Source organism: Poecilia reticulata, linkage group LG10, assembly GCF_000633615.1.
Source record: "Poecilia reticulata strain Guanapo linkage group LG10, Guppy_female_1.0+MT, whole genome shotgun sequence".
NCBI lineage: Eukaryota > Metazoa > Chordata > Actinopteri > Cyprinodontiformes > Poeciliidae > Poecilia > Poecilia reticulata.
This window is the reverse complement of record NC_024340.1, coordinates 2,782,777-2,798,582: the sequence shown is the minus strand read 5'-3', so window position 1 is coordinate 2,798,582 and position 15,806 is coordinate 2,782,777. Positions and strand designations below refer to the sequence as shown.

Here is a 15,806-nt window from a genome sequence, read left to right as displayed (position 1 = left end):
TTTAAAAGTAACAACCGTTGGAAGATTCTAAAAGTCMGATGTCAGTAGCCTAGCTTCGTTGAAGAAGGATTCGTCATCATACACAGTAAAAATGCCAGTGTTGAATTAACACCCAAAAGTGTCTATATGTGTCCAAGTCAGCAAGTGTTAAAGTAACACTTTTGAAAGTGTTAAAAGACTGACACCAATTTTTGTTAAATTAACATTGGTCTATAATACTGAAATGAGTTTAAGAAAAGTTAAGCTTTCCATTTCTGTGTATTGTTTTGAATATTTTCCACTGGATTTAATTGATATTGGCACCTTGTGGAGTTAATTATTTACTTTTTTAACACCACGTTATGTTTTGTRATCAACACTACACTGGTGTTACTTTTAATATATTTTAACATATTAAAATATGTTTTTTTAATATGTGACAAATGTGACAAAATGTGACAAATATAACATATGTCACATTGTAAGGTTAATGTGACACTCTGTATTGTTGAATTTAACACCAGCTGACTTGGACACATTTAGACACTTTTGGGTGTTAATTCAACACTGGCATTTTTACTGTGTATCATTGATCTCTCGACCTAAACGATCTTACTGTGAGTACCTATTAATGTTGTTTATTGTCTGTTGTCGTTCAAACAGATTTCGTATTTATAATTTTACATCAGCTAAAATAATATATGTTGTGCTTTATATAAAAGGGCGACATAATGATGTCATGTTCTGCGTGAAAGAGTAATTACACATTTTATTTTATAATATAGTAGTAACATTTTAAGTTAAAATGTAAATGTATACATAGATATCAACCTATATATAGCCCAACCTCAATCGATCGAGGTTGATAGCTTTTTTTTACCTCATCATAATGAGCACAGAAAACTATGGCTTTGATTTTACTTTTAAATGCTTTTATGTCATACCCATTGTTAGTTGTGCACAAAGTGCATCATTATTTATGGAATTTGATTCTGCTAATTCCCAATGTTACCTTCAAGTGAGCACAAAGCCAAAGAGCCACAAAGTAATGGGGGATGGGGAGTGGATGGCAAGGCTTAAGGCATTTGCCAGCACTGGGGTTTGGCCTTCCAATGCAGGGAATAGACCAGCCCCAAGGCAGAAGAAATGGCATGATATCTATCAGAAGGTAAAGTGAAGTCACTGTTTCATTCACTTGTGTGTGTAGATATGTTTATAAAAAGGGACAGACTTGAGTAGCTGTCATTAATAAGATTATGTTACACTGTTTCAGATAGAAAAATGTCCCATGCAAGTTCAGGGACAGACCACCCTTTTAGGAGCGTCTGTCACTTGTGACTGTGGCTTTCACACTGWTAAAGTAAGCTGGTTTAAAATAATATCTAATAACAATCACTTTTTAGTCAAATTTGAAGCTATGTCTTGTCTCTTGCAATTCTGGTGAATGGTGACTTTTACAATAATACTATATCGGTCTCGGCATTCCTGCTGAAGTCTTGTCTCTTGCAATTCTGGTGAATGGTGACTTTTACACTTAAAATATCTTTGTTTTGGTAGCCTGCACTGCAGCCTCCTTCTGCACCTCCTTCTTTGACCCCCCCAGTCTGTGGCTTCACAATCTACTTCTGGTGATACAGCAACAGCCACTCGCTGTTTCCTGAGGTCCCCTCCATCTTTGTCAAGGGTAAATGTYCTTGTTTGTTTGCTCAATACTTTATATTATTGATTCTGTCTTGGCAACAAACTATAATAGTTTTTGAACAAAACATTTTCTTGTGATTATTTTTGATGTAGTGATTTATAACGTATTTACTTCACATGATTGTACATTTCTCATTTCAGTTCACTAAGTCCCATTTTGGAGGTTCTCTTTCGGATTCAATGAAGCCCAACTTGGTGGCCCGGAAGACACCAAGTCCCTTTCCATCCTCTGTGAGGAGCCCAAGTCCATCTCTATCCTCTGTGAGGAGCCCAAGTCCATCTCTATCCTCTGTGAGGAGCCCAAGTCCATCTCTATCCTCTGTGAGGAGCTTAAGTCCATCTCCACCCTCTGTGAGGAACCCTAGTGTTGCTCCATCCTCACAGACACACTCCAGCGAGACAGTTGCAGCTGTGAGTACAGCAGTGTATATTCATTAAAGTAATGCAGTTCCAAGATATCTTTTCAAACATATTTATGTTCTGTTGTTTTTAGGAAGAGTCTTCAACGTCACTGTTAAAACCAGCTGCAGGTGGTGATTCAGCTTCTTTCTGGTTGCCGAGTGAAATGAGAAAAACCATCCCTRTGYAGGATCAAAGATGGATCTCAAATACCCTCTTTAAATCTGGCAAACTGCGCCCAGATTTAAAGCTGTGGTACGAGCCTCCTGCACCGGCCCTCATTTACCATCAGGTGCCAACACCTGAGAGGTTTTTTTCACATCTATACCAGGCTCCTGGTATGGATGCCCTACCATCAGTGGAAGGTCAGGGTGTTCTGCCAAGCTTGTGGAAATCATCTTACAGGTGCTGGCATCCACAAGAGGGCTCGGAAGGTCCTGAATATTGATAGGTATTACCTCCTGGTGACAGAGACACTCAGGTGCAGCGGGTGTAATCTCTCACGTATTTATCAACATCCCAGAGCCTCCGGGACCAACTGGACTTGCCGCACCAGAAACTATTTCGGCTCATCCTCACCCAAAAGTGAGTAAAACATTTAGTAAAATGCTAACTGGAGGAATGAAGATATTAAATTACATGTAAATGTTACTGCAAAATAAATGCTTTGTTAATCTGCCTTCCAGGTATGCTTGTGACATACGAGTGATCAGGCTGATGAGAGACAGACACCAGACACCCTCTCAGAGCAGCCATAGGTCCGTTCACTAAAGACATTTCAGTTTGAATTTTAAACTCATCGCCTAGACCTTTATATGGTCCACGTGAAATTATATATATTTACAAAATTTAATAATGCTTCCATAATAAATGTAGTACGTAAAGTATGCTATTTTCTGCCATGAGTATCAAACAATTAACCAAAAAGTAAAAATGTGACGTCCTTGCACGTAGATTTACTTTGTGCTTACTTGTTCAACAGAACAAAGAGAGGTGGTGACAAACTCTATTTATAGGTGCATTTTTACAATTGTCATGTCAAACGAAAAGCTTGGGCATGTTTTAAAAGAGCCTCCTGTCAGGCTCAGTGTGAGCGCCAGCACATCGTTAAGCCCGGCCCATCTTTCATTTCACTTTATGGCTAATGTAAGAAGCAGACAATCAGCACTCTGGCACATTGATCCCAGGACTACACTCTGTCTTCTAAGCTTCATTTTGTCTGGGAATTTGCAGACGTAGCAGATATAAATGATCATAACATCGACTTAATTGTAGTCATTGAGATTCTGCATCTTAACCCTTTAGATAATGCGATCGGGCACCTTTTGGAGCCCTTAAACTCAATATAATGTTTCCTAGTAGACATTCAGACTTGTCAGGTTAAACTCATCTAAAAGGTTGTGCAGGATGAGATTTTTTTTTTATGCTGTTATGAAGAGAGCAGACATCTTTTTTTCCACGGTAGTAGCAGACCTTTGGATTGTTTTGTGCATAAATTCCCCTGATGTATAATTTGATAGTGTGTCCAGATTAAATAATGTGTTTTATTGAACATAAATTCAGTTCCATTGTTTTGACAAAGAAAGATGCATGACCATTCACCGTTTTTAGCACATAATCAGTAATGTGTAATTAGCGTAATCAATATTAGTGAAATAAATCCTCCCTGCGCGGGGCCCGTGGGCTCCCCAAGCAATAACGAGGTTAGGAAAACAACACAGCACTTTAGCTGTTTCCCCACTGACACAGATGGGGGGAAAAAAACAAAAAATACATTTTCATCTGTGCTGAACTTCAAAAGACTCCAGCATTAATCCTGCTTTGGTTTTCTGTGAGGAAAAAGCGCCGTGTTTCTAAATAATTTCTGCACTATTTACACTGCGCTACAGTGAACGCTTTCATCTCATCCGAAGTAGGACAAAAGCTTGTCATATTTAAAACCGGTTGTCATCACTGTGTGCTTCCTGTCATTGCTGGAAACAGTGGGAGTGATCTGACTTGAGGATTGTCTGATCTGGCGTGGGCTGGTTTCCATCTGTCAGCGACTGCGAAGAATCTCAGAGAAAGAAAAAAAAAATTAGACCTCTCGCCTGTTGTATCCAGCGACAATTCATTGGCAATTTGATTCCAAACACCTCGGAACAAATTGTCTGCTGGTTTTGTCGTTTCTCCTAATGAATTCTGGCTTTTGAGATCCTGCAGGAATCTGTTTGGCTATAAAAGTAATTAGTTCCCTTCCCTCTTGTTTTACTCTTGCTTGGCTTGTTCACTCTGTTTGCTTCTAACACAGAATACTTGGTCGAAAATACTCCGAGGAAGTTAAGGCGGCTACTTTGGGAATTTATCTGTCGAATGCGTAGCAAGGGGCTGGAAATATTCTGTTGAATTCAGGTAAAAAACTTAAGAGGAAAGACAAAACTGTGCATGGAGTTGATAGAACAGGATTAAGGAATGAGTCGCTCATCTTGTGTCTTTCTTAGGAAGGCCATGTCTATATTGTTTTGTTTTTATTTATTTTTATCTACTTTTACTTGTTACATTTTATTTGTTTCTGTCACAGTTTTTTTTACTATTGTACGGTGTCCTTGAGTGCCAGAAAGGCGCCTTTGAAATAAAATGTATTATTATTATTATTATTATATAATTAGTGTCTACATCACTTGTGGAAAAGATAGTTTTCAACTTGGAACCATAAGGAATCTCATTCACCATTAAAAAATTAAGTTCGTTTTTGAAAAATGTAAGATTATTCGCGTTGCTCACTTAAGTGTAGCTTTCATAACTGTTAGGTTTTCATACCTAATGTCTTCAGTTTTACACAAATCACAAATGCAGTGCACAACATTACTATTATATTATTGGACGAGTGTAAAGCTGCAGAATAAGCCACGCCAAAACTGTTCCCAAAGGAATGTACGATTTTTCCACATTGGCGCTGGATCACATTGGTACTTAGCACTCCGACGAAGACTTGCAAATTTGTCTCAATTATACATCTCTTATGTAACAAAAAAGTGTTGCTGTTCTTGGAGTACTCTCAGCCAAGAGCCGCTAAGGCATTCCGGAAAAAGACGTGTTATACCTTTATCTGGCAGCATGAGCCATAGACAGGTCACACTTCCTTCACACAAAACTAACTGTGTAAAAAAAAAAAAAAAAAAAAAAAGACTCCATCAGGCAACAAACTTACCAAGTTAGACTTGAAGATATCTGATATCTGCTTAGCAGCCTGAGGGGAAAGTAGGAATATTTTCTCTCAGGCACTGTTAAGATAGGGATAAAGTTTAATAAATGTAGGCAAAAAAATTCATGCACCTTCAAGATTTTTTGAGAAGTCGTTTAGCCAGTTTAAAAATATTCGGAGTGGAGCATGTTAAATCTTCACCAAAAGATTACAAACTCCTAATTTGCTTTGAATGTAAACCTGACTTGATTAAATATAAACTAAATTCCATTCCGAAATGGAAAACTGTCTTCCTGTTTCTAATTATATGTTATTTAGTGCTTTATTTCAAAGCATTTCTGACATTCGAAACTTGTAAACCCCGTTCTATATGTGGTTCAGTTGGGTGCTTTACTCTAATTATTGTTATAATGAAATTACACGTGAAGTGAAACATCTTTATGGACTATCAGGTCTGATCCCAGCTGAGTTGCTGCCTGTGTGCCTGTTGGAGCTGAAGTAATAACACAAATACTATTTCAGTGCCCACCTACACATATCACACAAATTCGATTATAAACACTTTAGGAACCCCCTTCGGCCCGGCACAGAAAGAGATTAGTTTTATTAATTTTAGTTATGCTCTTGTTTTTTTTGTAACAAATGCTATGTGTATGTGTAATATTAAATGAACAATATAGGTATTTAGTTAAAATTAAAGAGTACATTTTAAAGGGTGAAAATGTGTGCAGAAATGTATAAATGCTACTTCTGAAATTTGTTTTGAATTTAAAGCTTATTTCCTGTTGTAATAAGTTAAAGAGGAAGTCAAATTAGTTTTTCCTTTGATATAATTTAGCATCACAGTTTCCATTGGCTCCTGAAAGCGATTAATTATATTCAAATACTTAGCATCTGATACAGACAAGAACACAAATATAGAGAATAATCAATAACAAGACGAAAAGGTCAAAACTGAGGGGGAAAGTATGCTAATATACTGCGCATTTTTTATTTATTCATTTTGGATGTGTGTGTGGACAGGATTTGTTTTCTTTGCTAAAACTGAGAAGTTGTACTCACCAACAAAACCCTCGGACACTTTTTCACCCCATTTCATTAGTAGCTGCTTGTCTTTGTATAACCCTCCAGCTAAATTTAACTATAGGAGTCCAAAGTGAAAATAAAACTAACACCGCACAGATGGCTGAGACCGAAAAGAAGAAAAATAGCTTTCAGCAGGTTGTTGACAGAGCCGTCATGATTCATTAACACGAACACAGCCGAATGTACATATTCTCCAGCCATTTTCAATTTGTGAGTCGCTCTGGCCGTGGCRCAGCAGCAAAAGGAGAAACACTGTTTTCTGCATTAAGGTCAGTCAGTTTAAACGATGCAGCTAACAGGAGAACAGACTGCTGCAGCGATAGCTTAAAATCACGCTTGGCTTTTGTCTGGAAGTCAATGACGAAAGGAATATTTTTGCAAAACTAAAATTACACATCACAATAAAATATAGGCAGAACGACTTGGGGACGTTTAAATGAAGCTCTAATTCAGCGGCAGCCGGGCGGCATGACGTCTTTCAGTGAACTAAGCCACGGAGACGCAAAGATACTCCAACTACTTAAAAKTCTTTCTTCTGGGTGCATATTTGGTACCTGGTGTTGTGTTGTGTAATATTACTCCACGCCACTAGGTGGAGCCGCTGACAAGAATAAATGAGAAACGGTAGCAAGAGTTATAGAGAGATGACGTTAGAGAGTAACGGCTCGGTCGGTAAGTTGTACCTGATGTGCTACGTTAAATAAATGCACCGAGTTATTCAAGAACGTGTTTTGTTTCCACATCATTACACCTGTTTGGAGGGGAAAAAAAATACTATACCATATTGAAGAAACAACTTAGAGGCTTTGCATTACACTGCTGTACAGAGCGACTTGATAACGCTGTTGTATTTGGCAAGATAACGAGTGCTGCTCACACACTAGACATTCAATTTTAAAACAAAGTGCTAAGTTTATGGAGGAGGAGAACATATTTCTTTTTTTGTAATTTAGCACGCATACGGCAGGAATCACAAAGACAGCATGGCACGAGCCAAATTATTAACAAGTCATAAAAAAGACCCAAAGCCAGCCTCCCAACTCCTGAACATGAAAATATTGTCAGCAGGAGTAAGATGTGTTTTTTTTTATAGCCAGTAGCTGCATGTGTGAAGACAGATTTTGTTTTTTTAAAGTTAAGGTGATATATTGTGAGTACATTGCAAGGCTTTCTAAAACTCAAAAGGGAAAGAAAGAATGGGAGAGAATAAATGTGTTCACATTCTAGACACGGACGGACAGACTCTCCTCAAAAATTGTTGAAAATTATTTTAAATGATAAGAGTGTCCATGTCCAGAGCGGAAACACCAATAATAATTCATAATAATCTATAGATACATTTATTTTTTCATACATTCTAGGGTTATGACAATGACTTTCACGACAAAGAGCTATTACTGTACTTTGAATAAGTTTATCTGGCCTCTTTTTAAATGTGTTTTATCTCACATGTGGCATAAATAAATCCTTGGAAGACCAGACGGAACGCTGGTTAATTCTGCCACAAAACTGAACTAAACTTTCTTAACTTTGCACTTTACACCAACAGTCACACACGCTGCACTGTTATATATTCCCCAATCACTGATTTATTATTCAAGAAACTGAGCTTTTCTTACTACACAAAAGCTTGCCTTCACACCCTCCCCACCCCACTTCTCAGTCTATCCTTTTGGCTGCGCCACCAAAACCATCCTCTGTTCCACCTCTGCTCTCCAACTCTTTCACTTTTCCATCACTCCATCTCACTCCCCACCTCTATCTGTATGAAGCTGTTCCAGCGTGTGATCAAAGGCACAGTGTGCTTGAGTTCTTTCCTCCCTCTGTCAGAAGCGCAGAGATGAGGGAAACAAAGGCCCCACAGTAGTCTGCCACAAATAACCTCTTCACAGCACAACGCTCGCTCGCAGACGCACAAAGCGTGCGCGTACCGACACAGCCCATGGCGCTGGTAGGGAGAGTGAGGGTGACAGATCTGTCTGACGGCGCTGAGTCTATCCTGCCACTTGTTGGGTCTCTATAGTGATCCCCGGCATAAAAGGATGCAGCTTCTAATTATCTCCCATTCACAACCAACTGACACGACACTCGGAGAATGACTTGACTGAGAGGGGAGTTGACTGCCTGCTTTGTGGTGCAGAACGGCAGTTTAAAAAAATGTTTTGCAGCGCTAAATGACAGCACGCACTGCTGAGAATATACGGCCCGCGTTCAGACCGGGAAGCCGTCCCGTCCCGTCTTCTGACAGCGGCTATTGTCGTCCGCCCACTGTTTGCGTGTTATCAAGTGACCATTAAGGGTCCCTGTGAATTACATTTTACTCTCCGTCAGGCAGGTTCTGCAGACGCCTTTTGTGTCTGTGAGGCGTTTAAAGCAGACGCACTTTGCTGAACAAATGCAAAACGGGCAGGACGTGTTACTGCACACGTTGGTCGTCGAGCAATTTTCTGTCTCTAACGCAAACGCCCACCTGCACTCCATTTGCTCTCGACAAAACTGTCTAAAGTCCACTTTCGGCTACAAGCGGCCAATGCTCTGCATTATGCAGCAGTTTTGCATTCATCTGCAGCCAAATTCAGGCTTTCAGATCAGAGACCTGTATCCAGCTGAAACCTCTGAAAAGGGAATGTGTGCTGGAAGGTGGGCTGGTATAACTTGTTCCAATTTGACTTCACTCGCAAAGGAACTAATAAGACCTCTGGGTCTGTGCATGAGGTGAACTCTAATGAGTCCTGGAGTATTCTGGTTGTAGCTTGTATGAAAATGATGAAGGCTGTAGATTCTTTATGTCAAATACCCATCTTATTATTTTTTTTATGACTGCCATGTGAAAAAAAAGAGTGGATCGAACTCTAAAAATCAGTCAAATCAAGAAGCAGCCACAGACTATGGTTGCGTCACCAGAGTGGAGATTGTCAGAAATTGTGGCACTGCCACTCTACGCTCGATGTCTGTTGGGCACTGGATAAACTCTGTGGCTTATTACCCTTTATTAGGGTGTTTTTTTTTTTGTGGATTCAGTGTGGAAGCAGCTTCTGGCTGTATAACCAGCTCGCCTGAAATCACAGCAACCAGTCTCATGGAGCGGTTGCTGCTCGAACACAAACCATAGTGCTCTCAGCATCACTGCCAGACACACGGCGTGCAGAGTTATGCAGATCGACAGCATACTGACGGCTGCAAGTGACTTAACAGCCACAGAAAAAGGAGGCAAAAATAGCAGATCTGTGCTGAAACTGTTCAGGAATCATAAAAAAAAAATGCTCCACAGCATAAATGCATTTTTTTTTTTTTTTTTGCTGTAAAGCTTTTGACACTTGACACTCTTGTAAGTCTGGTTTCAATCATCTTGACTTTTTTCTTTAAAAACGGAAACATCACATCGTGGATAAAGCACTTTGTACAGTCATTTATACACCTTGAGTGTTTTCAGGTTTTACCTTGTTACAAATAAAACCTTCTATGCACTTTATTGAGCTTTTATATGATCAACCAGCATAATTAAATTGCACACTTCATGAGACAACAGATTAGCTCCGGGACAGCCCTATGCCTTCTTATGTCTGTTTTCTCAAAAGTGGATAAGAGTGTGGCCCAAATTGCTGTGATTGTCCAACTTACATTTACATACTGGAGAATTAGAAGTATTAGTAGTAGGATTATTAGAATCTGTGGCAGTGACAGTTATGAATAAAGGTGCAAGGTATTGTAAAATATCCCTATGTGTTTATTATTGAGCCCTTATGTGATGTTTTACTCTCTTTCTGCAAATCAGTGCGTCTGACTAACTTCCTCTACAACAAAAGATACTTTGAAATAATTACTTATGCACCGCCAGAGGTGGCTGACCATTCTTTAGAGACAGAGACGTTTTTATGACTCTAGTTTCTACTTTATGCCTGCAGTGAACTTTGTAAATGGACAGGAAGCAGTTTGTATTCACTCCTCCACCTCCCTCACTCTGCTTGTTACACTTTACTGACATCAACAGATGGGCCACCTTTAGTTTCAGCTCCAAATCTGCTTTTTGTCAAACTTTAAGCTGCTAGGAGCCACATTACCCCACACCACAAACTGTAGATTTAGCTCCATTAACCTTCTGAGATTTTCAAATGTTGTGAGTAAATTGTTTAATTTCTTAAAACCTAGCAATGTTTTTGGAGAGAGCTCATGCAAAAAATAGATTTCAGCTCATAATTAATTAGACTGTTTGAATGGACTTTGTTGTTGTCATAAACTAATTAGTACCAGAGTATTAAGGGGGCTCTTAAACCAGTGTTTTCCCACTCCATTGTGAAAGAGTTTTTCCCATGCTACGGAAAATTACAAAGTAATAAAACCATAATTGTCAAGGATTAGTGACTGTGATGAAGAAGAAGTGTAAACCAAAAATTAAAATGTGTGTGAGAGAAAAGCACATTAATAACGTTTAGAGGAACAGTAGCTATAGTATTCCCCAACCACACACCTATATTCATGTACATCAAAAAAACATACAAGTATGCTGTATTGAACATATATATATATATAGTTTTTATTTTAAAGCTCCGCCAGACTAGCAGCAGCATTTAGCAAACATCTGCTGAGTTTAGCATGCACACCACTTCCTAGCACAACACCCCAAAATACTTTTAGGGGCTAAATGGAGGAATGTTGTGATAACGCGCTGAAGGCGGAGTGTCAGAAAGAGCAGGAGCTTCTTAAAGAGACAGAGGCCAATGTCAAGTTGTTAAATAGAAAAGTCAAACTTCTCTTGAGAACATTTTTTAACAACTCCTTTAAGCATAATTACTTAATTGCGCTACAAAATGGCAGTATGTGCTTGTCCATTTAAGTCCTCATATGAGCAATGTCAGCTCAAAAGTCCAAGACAGCAGTTCAGCAGTCCACCAAGAACTACTGCGATAAGACATGGATCGTCTTAGTTGCTTTGGAAGTGCAGTTTGGGCAAAGTTTGTTGACAGGATTTTTATTCAGCAGATGGCAAGCTATTGTGTTTAAAATGGCCAAGAATTACCAGTAGCAAACCTGCTATAGTTATCATTTTAAAACTGCCCATTGTGAGAAAGGAAAGCTGCAGAGGCATAATAACAGTAATTAAGTGGGGGGGTTGGCCAAGCGGAGCTGTCAACTGATAATGTTGTCATTCATAAAGAAATCGTATGGCTGAAATGATGCTCAGAGTTTTGCATTACACTCTGGCGAAGTGCAGCCAACAGAGCTCACTTCTTTACAGCTTTTGTCGCTGTGGCGGAACCCCGATGCATTCTGGGCCGCGTTGACTGTAGGCTTCGACACGTGGAGCGCCGCAGCTCTGTGTAGGTCTAAGATAGGCTCAGCAGCTCAGCCATCTAAGCGCTACAAATGACCCACAATATGCCAGAGTGCCCACAGGGGAAATAAAGCTTCCAGACATGAGACTCCATCATCGCTGCGTTCGAGTGAGGGAAGTAGTGGGGCAGAGAGCATTTAACCATGCCTCCTCCGCTGGCCTCCCGTGTCTTGTTAAAAGCCAATGGCCACTTATGACAGAAAGGATAACTGAGATGATGAAATGTAATGGGCCAGGAGGAAAGGGGGCTCGGCTGCAGAAGGAGGAAGGCGGAAGACACAGGAGCAGATGGGAGATCTGAATGGCCTTGACATAAGAGAGGAAGTTTGTCTCTGCTAACAGTCAGCTAGTGGTGACTTTTTAGTTTTCTGGCTGGGATCTCTAAATTACTAGTTTATGGAAATGCAAATGCCAGCTCCGTTAAAAAAAAAAAAGAAAAAAAGATGGTTCAGGGTGCGGGCTTGGATTTGAAATGAGGAGTTTGGCATTCATTTCAGATGGTTAGCTTACAGCTATTATCTCAACGAAGATAAACAAGAGTAAGCACAGACAAAACATTAAAATATCATCCCAAAAGTTTATTTATTTCAGTGATTTGAGTCAAAAAGTACTACTACATGTGAAATTTATTTATTACACACTGAGAATTCAATCCTTCACATTTTAATAATTATCACTTGCAGCGAACGGATCACTCTAAATTCAGTTTTGAAGAAAATTATCTTATGGCCTGCACAGTCATGTCAAGACTGCAGAAGTTGTTGAACGGACAGCTGTCCAGCAGGCAGTCATTGTCAATGTCCACATAATGGGAAAACCATAAAATGCTACTGCCAAATAAACTGACTGTTTACACAGTGTACTGAGAGCGTATTTACAGAAAGTTAACTGGAAGGAAAATGTTAGGAAGAAATCAACTGGGATATCAGAGATCTTAGATTGTAAAGCTAAGTCCATTCAAGAGTTTGGGGAAAGATTCAAATGAAAATGAGTCAATTCAAGAGCCTCAAGACACAGATGTATCARCACATAGACTCATGTTGTCACATTATGTGGGTTAAACTGGGTTAAAAGAACTTTACTATTGTTCAGCATTCCAAAGTTTCCTGTTTGAAGTTAGAAATAAAATTAGGATTTCATTGAGAGACCCGAGTCCCAGACTCTAGAAGACGGGAAAGGAAATAGAATAACAATTGTTTGAGGTCTAGTGTGAAGTCAATGATGACTCCAACATAAATACAACCACCTGAAAAATTACTGCTTTCCGCTCTACACAAGTGACACTTGTCTTTTTTTGTGTTACCTGTTCACACTGCCAAAAGTACAATTCCAGTTTTAAAGACCACTCAGCTCGATTGGCCACCAAACTCACCTCAGCCCAGACCAAGAAATACAAATGAAGGTAAAGAAAACTATTTTAAGATTCCTCCACACCATGACATGCTGCTCTGCACTGATGCACAAATTAGTGTAAAAGGAGCCCAGACTAAGTATGAGTGCATATACCTCACTGAACATGGGCATATATCATAGTACACTGTATTAAAAAAAACCCTTTAATTATTAATTCAATAAAAACATCGCTTTATTCATCTTACACAATTTCCCAGTTTTCTGAGAAACATAATTTTCATTAGAAATAAAGCCATAATCATCTAAATTAAATCAAATAAACACCTACATATGCATCCCTCTGCCTTGAATGAATCTTAATAATAAACAAGTCACACTTTTGAGTTGATGTACTAAAATAAATCAACATCTCTATCATTGCAATGTGTTGAGATTCACCTGTTTTTGCAATAACTTTAACATGACTTGTGTAAACAATGAAGTTTGGAAAATACTTACCTATGTTATTTGTGCTTTAAGCATCTGATCAGTCTCAATAATATAATACAATAATAATAGTTTCTTTAGTATGTATTTAACCCATTTTATTCCTGATAAAGGTATGCAGTACTCAGTTGTTCTAAATGAAGCTCTATGCCAGTAAATGTCAAAGTCGGAACAGAATAAAGTAAAAACAGTTTAAAACCTCTCTGATTGTCTGTCTCCCGCTTCATCGGACGTCCTCTGAACCTCATCTGACAGTCCCCACCACATGCTAACACAAATCTGCCCGTCTCCTGACTGATGTGACCACCTCATACATCATGTTGAGGGTGAAAGCCCGGCCCGCTTTAGACAGAACCGGTTCCCATCGAGCTCCAGATGGTTCCCCGCAGTCAGACTGTCAGCGTACACATGTTGGCAGCACCTTGTCTCTCACCCTGCTGCTAAAAGGTCAACTCCCTCGCTGTTACACAGACCTGCACAGTCCAGTCTGGAAACAGTCCCGCACTTAATAATGTCCTTCGATGAACCCTTTTGGACGGAATAAATTGTCGGGTGAGAAATGCTGACTATCGAGAGAGAAACAAGCCCTGAGCCTCTAGTTGCAGTCTTGGGGGGGGGGGGGGGGGGGGGGGGGAGTATGAACAAACACAGCACATCCAATAATGTAGAATCCTGTATTATCGTTTTTCCTTGAGTTTTACTATTGTTATGGCTTCAAGAGAAAAAAATTGCACTGAGGAAATAAGAAACATTTTTCCATCTTTGCCCTTAGCTGACAGCTATATCATTGCTTTTCTTTTGTCTAACGCTTTCCGGAAATGTTCGGGATAGAGATGACTGAAGAATAAAAATTGCCTGTTTCCTACGTGGTTGTCGGCGAAATAGGATCTGAAGAAGTAGAGTTGAAAAGACGTGAGATTTACAGCTGACTCCATTCGAATGGACCCTGGAGAGAATAAAAATACAATCAGACTGAGTGTGCGCTGGTTACAATTTAGCAGTCTGTGAGGTCTGCTTCAAATGATCATTAAATCTGAGTTGCATTCATGAAATAGTTGGTATAGCAAACGGTATGGTTCTATTGGTATTTTATTACATACGTTTTATTTTAAACTATGAAACTGTAGTATTTTAAAGTTATTGTGACTTGACAATATCATAGAAGCCCATGCTTTGGCATAGAGTAAAGTTATATCTATCTAGCTCTTTACCCACAATTCTCCCTTCACACTATAAGAGTTTTGAATATAATTTTGTGTTTTACATTTATTCAACCCTTATTTTCAAAAATGTTTTTAACTTAACAATTACTGCCTTATCAAAGTGGGCAAGCAAATTTCTTTGCTACCTGAAATAATAGTCGTCAAACCTTTACTTTGGTCGTTTTCTGACATGCAACTGAAAATGTGAACAATTTCATCATTTATGCAATACAAATGCATTAAGTGTTGAAGCATTGTGATGTTTTTGGCTATTTGGTGTTTTCAGTAAACAAAGCATGCTAGCTTTTAGCCTCCAGCGCTGCTGCTTTTCACCGTGTCACATCTTACTCTTAACTCCCATGAGAATTCCTGCCATTTTTCTGTTAAAGCAGAGTGCTCAGGGGCTCATAATCTGTGTTCAGCTGTCAAAATGATTTATCCAGGCAGCTACATGTGGACATGCGTGTGTGTGTGTGTGCGTGTGTGTGTGTGTGCCTGAGAGAGAGAGGACCGGTTTGTGCCTTCCTCGCTCCGCCTTTCCACGTTGTGTACTTGTGAAGTGTAAGCCAATGCAAAGGAGCCTGGCGCCAGTGGTGTCTTTCACCCAAAATATTTTCCCTTCACAGTGTAATTTCAAGCCTCTCAGAGAGATGTCGTGTGGTGCATTTACTGGGCAGAGATAACAGGCCGAGGCGGGCGCACGAATCCCGCTCCCATTCAGTCTTCCCGCCGCTCCCCTTCGTGTGCGTTTGCCGTGCGTTGGGAAACGGCAAAACAGAGACTCGCGTGAAAAGAAGAGCTTATGACTGTGAATGTTTTATGCGCTGGAAATAATGACATATCTCACCCCACTAGCAGATACTTGCTGTCACGTCTTTCGCGGACGTGTGCGCGGAAACCTGCCATACCTGCGGCAGAGGAAGCAAAGCCTGGTGCCCTTGCTCCCAAAGATAAACCCCTAAAGCTTGACTGACACATTGAGCACTCTCAGACCACACACACACACACACACACACACACACACACACACACACACACACACACACACACACACACACACACACACACACACACACACACACAC

The 15,806-nt window shown here is 39.7% G+C and overlaps 2 long non-coding RNA genes across 3 annotated transcripts in view; both read left to right on the top strand.

The window, feature by feature from the left end:
- Window positions 1-572: 572 nt before the first annotated feature.
- LOC103470895 (uncharacterized) lies at window positions 573-2,380 on the top strand. The gene is made up of 4 exons (XR_534549.2): window positions 573-1,147; window positions 1,253-1,339; window positions 1,537-1,663; window positions 1,822-2,380. It is a non-coding gene; the product is annotated as an uncharacterized LOC103470895 (long non-coding RNA).
- A 45-nt stretch (window positions 2,381-2,425) lies between these two features.
- The window catches only part of LOC103470894 (uncharacterized), a 21,684-nt gene continuing 8,303 nt past the window's right edge, over window positions 2,426-15,806 (top strand). For both annotated transcript variants that reach the window (XR_001776975.1, XR_534548.2), the window contains exons 1-2: window positions 2,426-2,664; window positions 2,766-2,837. This is a non-coding gene — a long non-coding RNA (uncharacterized LOC103470894). The remainder of the gene's footprint in view (window positions 2,665-2,765; window positions 2,838-15,806) is intronic.